At 47.8% G+C, this 12,989-nt stretch overlaps 1 long non-coding RNA gene across 1 annotated transcript; it reads right to left on the bottom strand.

Moving 5' to 3' along the window:
• Window positions 1-1,475: 1,475 nt before the first annotated feature.
• On the bottom strand, window positions 1,476-11,907 carry LOC133089987 (uncharacterized). The gene is made up of 4 exons (XR_009700771.1): window positions 11,774-11,907; window positions 10,722-10,941; window positions 3,022-3,125; window positions 1,476-1,688 (listed from the first exon to the last, which is right to left on the bottom strand). It is a non-coding gene; the product is annotated as an uncharacterized LOC133089987 (long non-coding RNA).
• Between the last annotated feature and the right edge of the window lie 1,082 nt (window positions 11,908-12,989).

Genomic DNA, 12,989 nt, shown 5'->3' with positions numbered 1-12,989 from the left:
GGGTGGGAAGGGATGGGACACAGCTTCTGGCACCAAGGACTTAACCACGTTGGATCCAAAAGTGGGCCTGAAAACCTGAAGCTTATGCTTCACAGCTGGGCTGTAAATCGGACTTGACCCCAGCTGACATGCAAGGTCATGGCGTGCCTGAGGTGGTGACAGTGAACAAAGTGTGTAGGACGTGCCCAGCGGTAGCAATGGAAAAAAGTATACCAAATGGACTTTGAAGGACCAAAGGTTTTAAAAGTCAATTGGTATCACCCCACACTGCTAGGGTAGTGGGGTGCATTTGGTTTTCAAATTGGGTACTTTTAACACTTTAGTGCCTGACTGCTGTTCTTCACTGACTTGACTCAGTCACTCGTAGCTTTATTGGTCTGAACCAGCTCCTTGTTCCCAGGTTACAGACCTGCCTATCGTTCCAATAATCCTGTTTCACTTGAATGAAGGGAGTATGTCTTAAATGTAAAGCTTCTGGTTCTCACACTGTACTCTGAGGTCCAAATGACTGTCTATGTATAACCTGATGTCTCAACCCCCAGTGAGAAGAGTCAATTCTTTGGTATTCACCAACACGGGAGGCTTCACCGGAGCAGGCTTTTGCTTTGGGCTCTGCTGTTTGTTTGCAGAACACCCAAGAGCGAGCAAACATGCTCTCTTCATAGCAGTACCTTAGGGTTTTGCCATTGTAAATGGGTCTGATGTGATATGACAAGACCAGAGAAATTGGATGTAAATTTACATTTTTGAATATGCTTGTTGTTTCACATGATACATTTAGGGTATGCAGCTCCTTTTGTAGTTTTTATTTTTACTATTTAAGTTTGGAAATGATGCCAAATTTTTGTATTTCTTTAATCAATTGTGTTCTCTTTGGTGATATATATTGCATTATATATTGATGTGTGTATCAATATATACTGATATGTATTACACTTACACATACAAACACATAAATAAGAGGGGGTGAAAACCGTAGCCTTTGCATTCTCTATAGCCTCTACGGAGAGATCCTAAGCAGCAAAATCTTGGTGTTGTGATGTACAGAAATGGAGAAGAGTATTAAACCATATTTAAGAATATACTTTGTGTGCTTGAGATTCTTTAGGACTGTTCCTAAGAAAGGTCTGAACCATGGAGAACAGTGAGTGAGCTCTCTAAGGCACATGTCAGTTTCATCATAGTTACTAACTTTTCAGCCTTAGATTTAGTTGTCTTTGGCTACATTTGCCTATAGAAGGTTATATGCCAAGGGTATCTGAGGTCATGATCCCAGTGTTAACACCAGAGGAAAGAGGTTCCAGTTGCTAGGGCCAAACTAATTTGTATCTTACTCTATTCTACATGCACGCCAAAGAGAAACCTGCCCTTTTTTAAGAAAAGGTGTTATGCCATGTTACCTCAACATTCCATGGAGGTAGATGGTGCTTCCCATTTTATAATAAAACAGGCCAAAAGAGGTTAAGTAGCAGCTCTTTAGTGGTGAAGCCAAATTTTATTCCAGGCCTAATTCCAAAGTTGATTCTCTTTCTGTATCTGCTTGCGTTTGAGTCAATAGAATGGTCCAGATGGAAGGGCAGAAACTAAGCCTCCCCACCTTGATCTTGCATACCTGGCACCGGGCAGGAGAGCAATAACCTCATTCAAGAGCAAGTCAGAGGCTGGCTCAGTGGAGTAGGGCTTCTAGGCTGTATCAAAACAGAAGAGGATTTTTGTTTCATTTGCTTTTCCCAAAAATGGAGGTACTTAGAGCTCCTATTTGGTAGCTTAGGAAGCCTAGTTGAAGTATCAAGGTGGTACGTGATTTAATTTCTCCAAATTTGAGAAGTCAATGTTTTTAACAAAATTGACCAGTAAGGGAACCTATTGTGTCACTTTGCTTTTTCAGCATACTTTTGCCCAGTTTCTCATCTGATTTAGATGATAGCCTTGATGAAACCCAATCACCCTGTGGGAAGGGGCAGACATGCCCATGCATGGTGGAGGTACAGTTTTTTCTCCTGATGCATTCCTAGCTGCTGTTTGAAGTCAAAAGTTAGAAGGCAGCACAGTAGTGCCGATTATGTGGGCTGTTGTGCTTGCCTGTCTGGGCCTGCAGCACTTGCCATCTTTTGTTCTCTGGCTCCAGTTCTCATGCCATGGTGCTCCCAGACAGGCACAGTGTATTCAGGGCTGAATGCCAAGGTGGAATTTAAGCTTCATGCCAGCTTCTCCCTTGTTGCCAATTTGAGTGAGCGCCTGCTGGGACTCCTACCTGCCAAGTCCCACCCTGGTGGGACTGTGCCTCCCAGGGACATAGGAACTGACCAGCCAAGAAGTGTGGAAGCAGTGGGTGCCAAAGTTATTAAGGGTATGGCTGAATAACTGGCACTAGAAGTATATGTGAAAACCACTTATCTCCAGGGTTCTCTGACAATAAGCTTCAAACGTGTCTGGGAACTCTGCTTCAGGTAGAGTCTGAAATTGCTTGGCAAGCTCATCCTGGAGTTCAGTTAAGAGCCCAGGACAAAGAGCCAGCTCTTTGGACAAACATCTCTGGTTCTGTCTCTGCCATTAGTTGGACTTCTGATTTCAGGTAAGTCCCTTCCTACCCCTCAGTTTCCCTATCAGTGTAAGGATGACTTTGAATCTAAGCCTTCCCAGCTGTAAAGCTATCAGGATATAATGGTGAGCAGGAGATCTGACATCTGACTGGAAAAGAGATCCTGCCAGTAAGGCTTTGCCCATGTCTCTGAGCAGCAATTTCCCTACCTGTAACAATGCCTACTCCATAAGGACTGTGGTAAGGATTAAATGCAGTAAGTCACGTGAAATACACATAGTACAATGCCTGGCACTTAGCAAGGGCTCACTCAGATGGGAGATGATCCTAACCTTGGTCCTCAGGAAGTGACCTGGGTGAGTTTGCAATGGCAACCACGAGGTGGTGCTAGAGTTAAGGATACTGGTTGTGGAAGAAAGTTGCTTCTGGTGGGGAGATTTCTGACAAGCATTAAGAGGTGACTGGGACAGCCTGCTTACCTTTAAAATTTGGCTATATGGAGAAGGGAAACTACCAAAGGAAGTAGGGATGAGTGAACAGAGAGGAGAAACAGGAGTCTCAATCTGGGCTTCAAGCTACCCATCTGAAAAATAACAACAATAACATTTGTTGGACAGTTACCATGCACCAGGCAAGGTGCCATGTCACATGCATCATCTCATTTAATCCTTAGAAAAACAATGTGCTACATACTGCTGTATATCTGCCCATGTGGTTCCAAAGTCAATGCAAATACAGGTCGTTCCTCGCTCAAGAAGAGAACAGGTGCTGGTACTGCTAAGAAGACAAGTCGACTCACCTCACCAACCTCTGTGCCTTCAGAGACAACGAACAACTTGGAGTGCAACTGGAAGGCATCCATCTAGAAGTTATGTCCTTCCCCCAGGACACACACCTTTTGACTGATCAGCCCAGCTTAGCCCACAGCCACAGTTGAGAATGGATAAAAGGAGCTCCCTTGGACTCTAGAGGATCCCTGTAATTTATCCAGCATCTTCAAAGAAGAATGTACACACATAACGGAATTTCTCAGCGACTAGAGCATCTGCCCCTACTCTTAAAAACACGTTGTCAGTAGGGCAATTAATGAAATTGGAATGTGGACTATGGATAAAAGTATTGTATCAATGTTAAATCTCCTGAACTTGATAACTATATGTGGTTACGTACGAGAATACCCTTTTTCTTAGGAAATATACACTGAAGTATCGGGGTTTAAAATGAGACATTCACTAAGGGAATTTTTGAAATTTCAGAAATATGGAAGAAAAACATAAAAGCATCATTTAACATTTTAGGGTCATCATGAACGCCCATTATAGAACAGTGTGATATAATGAGTGTTTAGGTTCTAACTGATTCACAAGGTATCTAAAACACTTTAGTTTGATTTTTCATTCAAGTTTGGTTTTTACTCAGAATTTGGGTTTGACTCAGACATCAGCATCTAGAAGAGTTCATTCTGCTGCAGGGTGCGCAGTTGAGGAGAAATCCCTACTGAGTCAGCCAGAGGGGCGAGGGGGCTGAGCCTGGGAATTGGGCCCAGACTGGAAGGAAGCGAGCAGAGGCAGTGCCAGGAGAGGAGTGCTGTCAGTCACACACCTCAGAGATGAAATCAGCTTTGGGGTTGGACCAGTGCTAGGTGAGATGAGACAGTATGAAGAACAGGGCTTCTTGGGGGACCCTTGACCCCTGGCTCACTGAGCAACCAAGGGGGTGATGGGAAGAAGGGAAAGCTGTATCTGAAAGCCTAAAACCCATTCACAGAAAGGACGAGTGTCATCAGACTCTACTTGTTTATCTACAGCCACACCCTTCTATTGCCCCATACTTTCACTTTTTTTTTTTTTTTTTTTTTTTTTACTGTTTTCACCATGGTATTTTTATTTATTTATTTATTTATGGCTGTGTTGGGTCTTCGTTTCTGTGCGAGGGCTTTCTCTAGTTGTGGCAAGCGGGGGCCACTCTTCATCGCGGTGCGCGGGCCTCTCACTATCGCGGCCTCTCTTGTTGCGGAGCACAGGCTCCAGACGCGCAGGCTCAGTAGTTGTGGCTCACGGGCCCAGTTGCTCCGCGGCATGTGGGATCTTCCCAGACCAGGGCTCGAACCCGTGTCCCCTGCATTGGCAGGCAGATTCTCAACCACTGCGCCACCAGGGAAGCCCTTTCACTTCTTAAGGAATCATAATTTTAGCACTTACAAGGGCCCTGGACCTTACTATTCCAATCCCCTAATTAGGAATAGGAAAGCTGAAGCCCACAGAGCAGCACAACGACCTGTCACGTTCATGCAGCAGATGACAAGAGCCAACATGAGCAGCTGATATTACAACTCCAAATTCAGTACTCTTAACACATGGAGGATCTTGTTATTCTTCATCTAAGCCCCTTCTCCCCCTTGTTAGAGATGAGAAAAGGGAGGATCAGAGAGAGTAAGGGAGTGGCCTGAAGCCAAAGACAGAGCTGGGAGGGGAAAGGTGGCCAACATCCAGGTGGAGTTATGAAAGTTGTTTTGAAGTCACTTCCCTGTGAGTCAGGGTTGGCTTGAGTGTGTAGATTAACTTGCTTCTCCAGCCCCCAGGGTTCCATATTAGCCCCATCTAGGTTTCCCTTACAGTCAGACTTCCGGCTCTTCCACTTGGGTGAGATACCCTGCCTGGGCTCAGCCTCTTCTGCTTGGTTCTTCATCCTAACCCAAAGGAAACCTAGGGGGCAAACCCATTTTCAAGGAAGTCTGGAGATCAGGAAAAGAGGGTGGAAACTTCAGAGAGAGGCCCTGCAAACAGGAATGGCAAGGATCTTCTGAGGTAAAGGCAAGATGCAGGAATATTCTGCTACATGGGGGAAGGGAGGTGGGAGCCAGGCTTGAGAACGAGGAGAAATCAGGGCTTGATGCTGGAATGCCTGCCCCAAGCTATATGGCTGTCCAGACCTAAGTACTGGGTTGGCCAAAAAGTTCGTTTGGTTAAGGAATACATGGTTCAATACAGTTCTTGGTGAAAATGAAAAATGTGTCTTTTATTTTTGCTTAAAACCAAATGAACTTTTTGGCCAACCCAATACATTCCCAGGCTAGGCTGAGGAGTGGGATGGACCAATCACCTCACATCACAATTCCCACTGGAGGGCCTGCAAAGGGGGACTCTATTTGTAATAGGACAGGATGTCACCTGAGGAAGAGGAGTTGCATTCCTGTGCTCAGGGCTAGAGGCCCTCCCTCACACCCCTGTCTAACTTGGATTCTAGAGAGAGATGGCAAGGAAGGGGCTCTGCTCCTCCGTGGGGAGCTGAGCAAAGGCCCTCAGAAACTCAGTCTCCTCCAGACTCTGTTTCCACAGACATAGCTCATTGCCACCTCTATTCCTTACATTGTGCTTGGGTCAACTCTGGTCTCATTCCTTCATTCAGCAAGCATTTAGAGACATTTCCTGTGTACTGGGCCCTGTGCAAGATGCTAGGATACAGTGGTGAAAAACAGTCACTTTCCCTGCCCTTCAGCACTTACACTCCAGCAGGGGAGACAGCAAGAATGACAATAAAAGTGAGGAGTATTAGAGGATGAGGGGAGGGCACCCCTACTTCATCTGGGGGTGGCCAAGCTGCCTGGTGAGCCAGGGTCAGCCTGGAGAGGTGAAAGGCGAGTTTGGAAAGGCAGATGTGCTGGTCCTGACTTGACCCAAAGGCCAGGAAACCATTCAGATTTTAGGACACTTTTTTCACCCTGCTATCACTTTTGTTCTTGATTGTTTATTAACAGCTTTATTGAGGTATAATTTACAAACTATAAAATCAACCCACTGTAAGTATAGCTTGATTTTTTTGAAATAAATTCGTAGTTGTGCAAACATTACACAATCCAGTGTCCATCTCTCAAAAAGGTCTTTTGTGCCCCTTTAGTCAATCCTTGCTCACTCCCAACCCTAGGCAACCAATGATCTGCTTTCTGTCTCTATAGTTTTGCCTTTCCTAGAAATTTCATGTTACTAGAATAGTGCAATATGTAGTCTTTTACATCAGGTTTCTTTCACTTAGCTTCCTTCATTTAGATGGATTTTTTACATACATCCATGTTGCTGCATGTTTGTTGCTTTTTATTGTTGAGTAGTATGATACAGTAAGAAATATATATTTGGTCTTTGTCTCCTATCCTTGGTACACAGCTTCTCTAAAATCCCTGGAATCTCTAGAGTGATGAGTGTCTTTTGTATGCTAGTGAGATGCCCAGATAGTTTCAACAGGGGGGCTGCTTGCCATAAAAACCAGGATTACAGGGTTGGAAGGTTCAGCCCCACCCCAAGAGAGGGGAGAGGGGCTTGAGATCGAATCACCAATGGCCAACGATTTAATCAATAATGCCTACATGATGGTGCTTCCATAAAAATCCCTAAATTATGGAGTTCAGAGAGCTTCCAGTTTGGTGAACACACTAAGGTACTGGGAGGGATCCTTGCAATTCTATATGAATATGAGGATCAACTTTTCCATTTCTGCAAAAAAAAGCCATTGGAACTTTGATAAAGATCACACTGAATCTGCAAATTGCTTTTGGTAGTATTGCCATCTTAAAGGTATTAAGTCTTCTAATCCATAAACACAAGATGTCTTTCCATTTATTTAAGTCTCTAATTTCTTTTGTTTTGTAGTATTCTGTGTATAAATCTTTTACTTCCTTGGTTAAATTTATTCCTAGGTATTTTATTATTTTGGATGCTACTGTAAATGGAATTTTCTTAATTTCCTTTTTAGACTGTTCACTGGTGTCATTCTGATTTTGATTTTCATTTTCCTGATGACTAATGTTGTTGAACATCTTTTCATAATCTTTTCATGTGCTCATCAGCCATTCATATGTCTTTTTTGGTGAAACGTAATCTTTCATTCTTAATCTCCCACTCTGTATTTCTACAGTGGAGAGAAGGGGAGTCCCTTTGTCTCTCTCACATACTTTCTCCCTTCTTCCATTTCTCTTTACTTTCAGAAAGTACTTAACAGGTGGAGGGATAACATAGTGCAGGGGGTTAACAACACAGACACTGAAGCCATATCTAGGTCCCACTCTGCCATATACTAGCTGCATGACCATACTTAACTTCTCTTTCAGTTTCTTCAAGGTTTAAATAGGGTGTTTTGTTAAATAAACTAAGCTTTTATTTCATTTGTTACATAAAATAACTACAGCCTACTACAGCCAAGCATTGTGCTAAACCCTACAATGCAGTCATGAGCAAAAGAGACACAGCCATTGAGCTTCCAATGCATTATTCCAGTGAATATGAAACCCCAATTGCAATTAACACCTGAGGGAGGGCCACAGGTAAGTGTCTGTCACAGGGCATTTTGACCTGGCTGTCAGCTTTTCTGAAGACACTGGTGCTTTAACTGAGCACAGGAGATGTTAGCTAGGCAAAGAGGAGGAAGAGCATCCCAGGCAGTGAGAACATGTAGGGGGTGGCAGAGAGTACAGCTGAGGAGGCAGGTGGAGAGCAGTGTGGATGAAGCTCAGAGAATGAAAGGGGAATGTGGTGGAAGATGAAGCTAGAAGAGGCCAGCATGGGCAGACTGGGTTGAGACTCAAAGGCTTTGCTGAGAACTTGAAATTTTATTCTGAAGAATAGGAGAAGCCGCTGAGGTGTTTTAAGCCGAAGAGTGACAAATTCAGATTTGTTTTTCAAAGAGTTCCTTCTGGACACAGTACAGTTTGAAAAGAGAGCATGAGGCTGAGTCCTGAAGTACTGGAACACTTAATATCCAAATAGAGCCTTGTACGTCAAAATGTGTAAGCAATGAAAGAGAGGCCTTCAAGAAGAGATGATCACCTACAAGTCAAATGCTGCTGAGAATTACTCAAGGAAGATGAAGACTGAAAAAAATCTACTGAACTCAGAGTCAGGAGGTCCCTGGTAACAGCTAAGGAGTCCCCAAACACTGCTGCTCAGATCTCAGAGTCTGTCTGGCCTCCCTATAGCCCCACAGCCACTGCGTCAGGACTTCCCCTCTGGCAGATGAGAGCAGGTCTTTCTCATTAAGCTTCTTAGGAGGATTCCCTGGCAGCTCTCCTGGCTGGCTGCACCAGCTACATCATGGGGCCAGGCCAGTTTGACCATGTCTGCCTATCTCATCTAACCCACCTCACCCATTTCGCTACTCGGGAGCCAGAGGTACCTACTGGGTGCCAGCATGCAGGTAGCCTCATGCCACGGCTAAGTGCTACTCTGAAGTCAGACACCAGTTCCTAACAGCTCTACCACTAATCAAGAGCTTGGTGAAAGATTTCTTTCCAATTAAAAAAAAATTTTTTTTTGCATTTTTTTGATTTTTTTTTTTAAATTTTTGGCTGCGTTGGGTCTTCATTGCTGTGCGGGCTTTCTTTAGTTGCAGCGAGCAGGGGCTACTCTTCATTGCGGTGCACAGGCTTCTCATTGCAGTGGCTTCTCTTGTTGCGGAGCACGGGCTCTCTTGTCGCGGAGCAACTAAGCCTGTGTGCCACAACTACTGCGCAGGCTTCAGTAGTTGCAGCATGTGGGCTCAGTAGTTGCGGCACGTGGGCCCTAGAGCGCATGGGCTTCAGTAGTTGCAGCACATGAGCTCAGTAGTTGTGGTGCGTGGGCTCTAGGGCGCGCAGGCTCAGTAGTTGTGGCGCGCAGGCTCTAGAGCACAGGCTCAGTAGTTGTGGCGCATGAGCTTAGTTGCTCCGCGGCATGTAGCATCTTCCCAGACCAGGGATCAAACCCGTGTCCCCTGCATTGGCAGGTGGATTCTTAACCACTGCGCCACCAGGAAAGTCCTGGTGAAAGACATTTAAATGGCCGAAACTGTTTTCCAATTTGTAAAATGCTGTGACAATGAAGCATGTATCAAATACTCCATCTAAGGAATTAGCTATCATAGGTTCATAGTCATTCATTCAACAATTGTTTATTGTGCAAGTAATAGGGATATGACAGTCAACAAGACAGACGTCATCCATGTCAACACGGAATGCCTAATCTAGTGGGGGACCCAGTCAAGCAAAGATTCAGTGCTTCGATGGGAAAAGCACAGGGTACTGGCAGAGGATTAGGTGGGTGGGGGAACAAAAGTCACACCCCTAGTCTTGATAGGGAGGGTTGACTTTTCTTTGGGCAAGATCACTCATTATAGCATGAAGACAGGGTTGATGCCATTGGCAAGAGAAGGTTTGGTTCCTGTCCTTAAAAATAATTTAATTTGGTTGAAGAGGCAAGCACAGGAAAACAATGAGAAGAAAAATGCAAAGAAATCCTAGGCAACTGTCATACTGGGTGTCACAGTGGCTTTTTTTGCAAAAAGTCTCAGCTTATCTATACTCAGGTTCCAAATATCCCCACCATACAGAGGCCTAAAAGCTGGGCCCCAGGGCCACTGGAGTATCTGTGTCTCTCAAGACAGGGAGCAGCCCAGGACCGCTACTGCTCCATAGGATTTTCCCAGGCTCAAAGCCCTCTCACCCAGAAGTGAACACAAGGCCTGCCCAGCAGAGGTCTGGGGTTCCTGCAAATTCTGTAGCTGGAGAGGAGGCTGCCGGAGCTGCCCAGCTTCTCTCAGGCCTTCCTCCTCTGCTAGGTCCAGCTATAAATAGCTTGCTGGTTTCCAGCTGGGAATCTCCCAGCCCTGCAACGAGTAAGCACCGCCTTCTCACCCTGTGTTGCCCTCAGCCTAGAGCAGAAGGGGGTGGTAGCTGGCAGGGGTAAGGAGACTAGATGAGGCAAGGGCAAGAACCACCACCCCAGAGAAGCTGGACACTGGACTACATTACCCACAATCCCAGATAGTAACTGGAAAGAAGAGGCCGCTGGGGGCCTGCAGCCTTAGGTAGGAACAAGTTCAGAGGCGTCCTAGTCCCTGGGTGTGCAGCCCAGGCCCAGACCCAGTTTTTTTTTTTCCAATATCTAACCCCTAAACCTTCAGTCATGGGCCTTAGAGATCATCTCCTCTCCATGCACCCAATTCACAGGCACTCCCTGAGGCCAGGGAGACAGACAAAACTTCTATTTTGGCCTTATTCGCAGTGTGTGCGTGTGCTTACCACCAGAGACTGGAAGTCTGTGAGTGATTTTATTCTGGGTCAAGTCCAGAGGCTTCTTAGTGCCAAAAGCCCCCTCCCTGGCATATTATTTGACTTGTTACTCCCAAGCTCTGAGCTTTTATCTCCCTGCCTCACCTGAGGAGGAGCAAATGCTCACAGGTTGGTCCATGTTGCACTTCTGGAAGCACTGGGGGGTGGGTGTTCAGGAACTGCTGCTGGTTTGGTCTCTGCTGAGATCTGGTCCCTCTCCGAGCTTTGCTCATCTCCCAGCAGATAGATCAGGGTAATCACGTGGCTGAGGCAGGTTTAAGTCCCTGGAGGCACTGTACCAGGGCCTGTGGGGGCCTGCTGGTTCCTGCAGTGGATAAACCAGAGCTGTCAGGCTAAGCAAGTGAAGCCATTCTGGGTGGTGGAGGCACCCAGTGGGCACCACTCCAGACCACAGTGGCACTGCAGGTGTACACCTGCCCCGTCTCTGCCTCCCCCACCCCAACCTTCCAACTTTCCACACAAACTATTCATGTTGGGTTCTGGGGCTCATGAAGCTCCAGACCACAGGGAGCGTAGCAGGTGAAGATGTTAGTGGCTGCACCTAAAGTCCGGGACCCCTGTCCAAGGGGAAAAGGCACTGTGGCTACCCTGACAACAGGGTCCTTTCCCTCTTTCCCCTCGCTCAGATATAATAACAACTCTCACATACTGAGCCAGGCACCAGGAATGCGAAGAGAAGTTAAGATCGAATCGCAGTCTCAATAAATAACCGATGTGTTAGGTGCATCCCAGGCCCGTGGGGTGGGAAGGACTTCCAGATGGCCAGAGGCCTGAAACAAGTAAGGGGTGAGTAGCAGTTCTACCAGAATGGTGTGGGAAGGGCATTCCAGGCAGAAGGGACAGCTTGAGTAAAGGCAGGGAGGAGCGAGAAACAGCAAGCAGGGAGGAAGGCAGGGCGAGAGAAATACCGAAGACCGACTAGCAAAATGCTAGCGGAGGCGCGCGGCGAACGAGGACAGGCCCTCACAGCAAGCTTAGGCTTTAGGCCCCGGGCCGGGAGCCGCGGGAGGAACTCCAGCAAAGTCAGCTGCTCTTAGAGAATTAGGGGGAAAAGCGGGACAAAATATAAAACCGGTGGGGAGAGTGGGAACCTCAGACCCTCTCGGGACGCCCAAGTCCGCCTGTCCCGCGTTTACCTCAGCCAGGCCGGGCCGCGCGTTCCCGGCCCCGCCGCCGCCCCCTCCTTGGCAGCGGGTCCCCTGGCCGCCGGCTCCCGGGCGCGGGCGGACCCGGAGGGCCGAGCTCCCGCCCACAGCCGCCCGCGGGCCGCCTGCCAGACACGCCGGGAAGGAAGGGCCTTGTATGGGCCTCAGGCAGGGAGGAAGCGTCTGGCAAGGTCCCGGGAGGAAGCGCCATATATGGCGAGGGGCGGGCCGGGGGCGAGGAGCGCGCCCGGGGCGAGGAGCGCGCACGGGATGGAGGCCGCTTCCGCCGCCGCAAGGCGGAGCCGCGCCGCGCCGCCCCACCCCACCCCCACCCCGCGCCAGGCCCACTATCCCCCACCCAACCCCTCCTGGCCCGGGAGGTACGCACAGCGCCCGGCACGGCTCCCTCGGTGCCGGAGCTACGGGAAGTGGGGGCGGGAGGCGGGGTCCCGGCCGCCTTTGACGCCTGACCGAGCCGAGACTGATTCCCGGCTCCAGGCACTTGCTCTGTGACCTTGGGCAAAACGCTTTAGTCTCTGAGCCTGAGATTCCTCTCCTCCGAGGGGTGGGGATAAAAATGAGAAGGATGCCTGTTAAGCACGTCCGGGAGCGGCACGGCCCGCAGGGGCAGCGCATTCACCCTAACAATTGTGTGTGGCGGGGATGGGGGCGGGGATTCCCAGTCCCCTGTTGTGTCCTTTTAGCCTCTCCCTAGCCACCTCGGTGCCTGGGGACTATATGGAGCTGACGCCTCCAGAAGATATCTTTCCAGAAGAAAATAGGGCTACCTTAGGGTCTAGAGTTTTCCCTTCCAAGCTGTGGGATTCAGACAGACGGGGTTCCAATCCCAGCTTCTCCCCTTCCAGCTGACTGATGCTGGGAAAGCTACTTACCTTCTCTAAATCTCAATTTCCTCATCGGTAAAATGGGGATAATAATTCTTGATTTGCAGGGTTGTTGTAATCAAATGAAATGAAATGGGGCGTCTGTGAGTGTGTGTGTGTGTGTGTGTGTGAGAGAGAGAGAGAGAGAGTGAGAGGGAGAGAAAGAGAAGTGCTTGACTCGGAGTAGGTGCTTAATTAATGTCAGTTCCTCAGTTCTCTGTGCACTTTCCCAACTGGGGGATGGGGAGAAGGAGATAAGAAGGGCTAGGTAAGCTTGGCCATTCTTCCTGGAAGTCCTGCCCTCTTGGAGGAGACTGTCCCTT

The sequence above is a fragment of the Eubalaena glacialis genome, chromosome 4, assembly GCF_028564815.1.
Source record: "Eubalaena glacialis isolate mEubGla1 chromosome 4, mEubGla1.1.hap2.+ XY, whole genome shotgun sequence".
NCBI classification, from domain to species: Eukaryota; Metazoa; Chordata; class Mammalia; order Artiodactyla; family Balaenidae; genus Eubalaena; species Eubalaena glacialis.
Note: the sequence above shows the minus strand (reverse complement) of the source record. Positions and strands in the feature narration are given on the sequence as shown.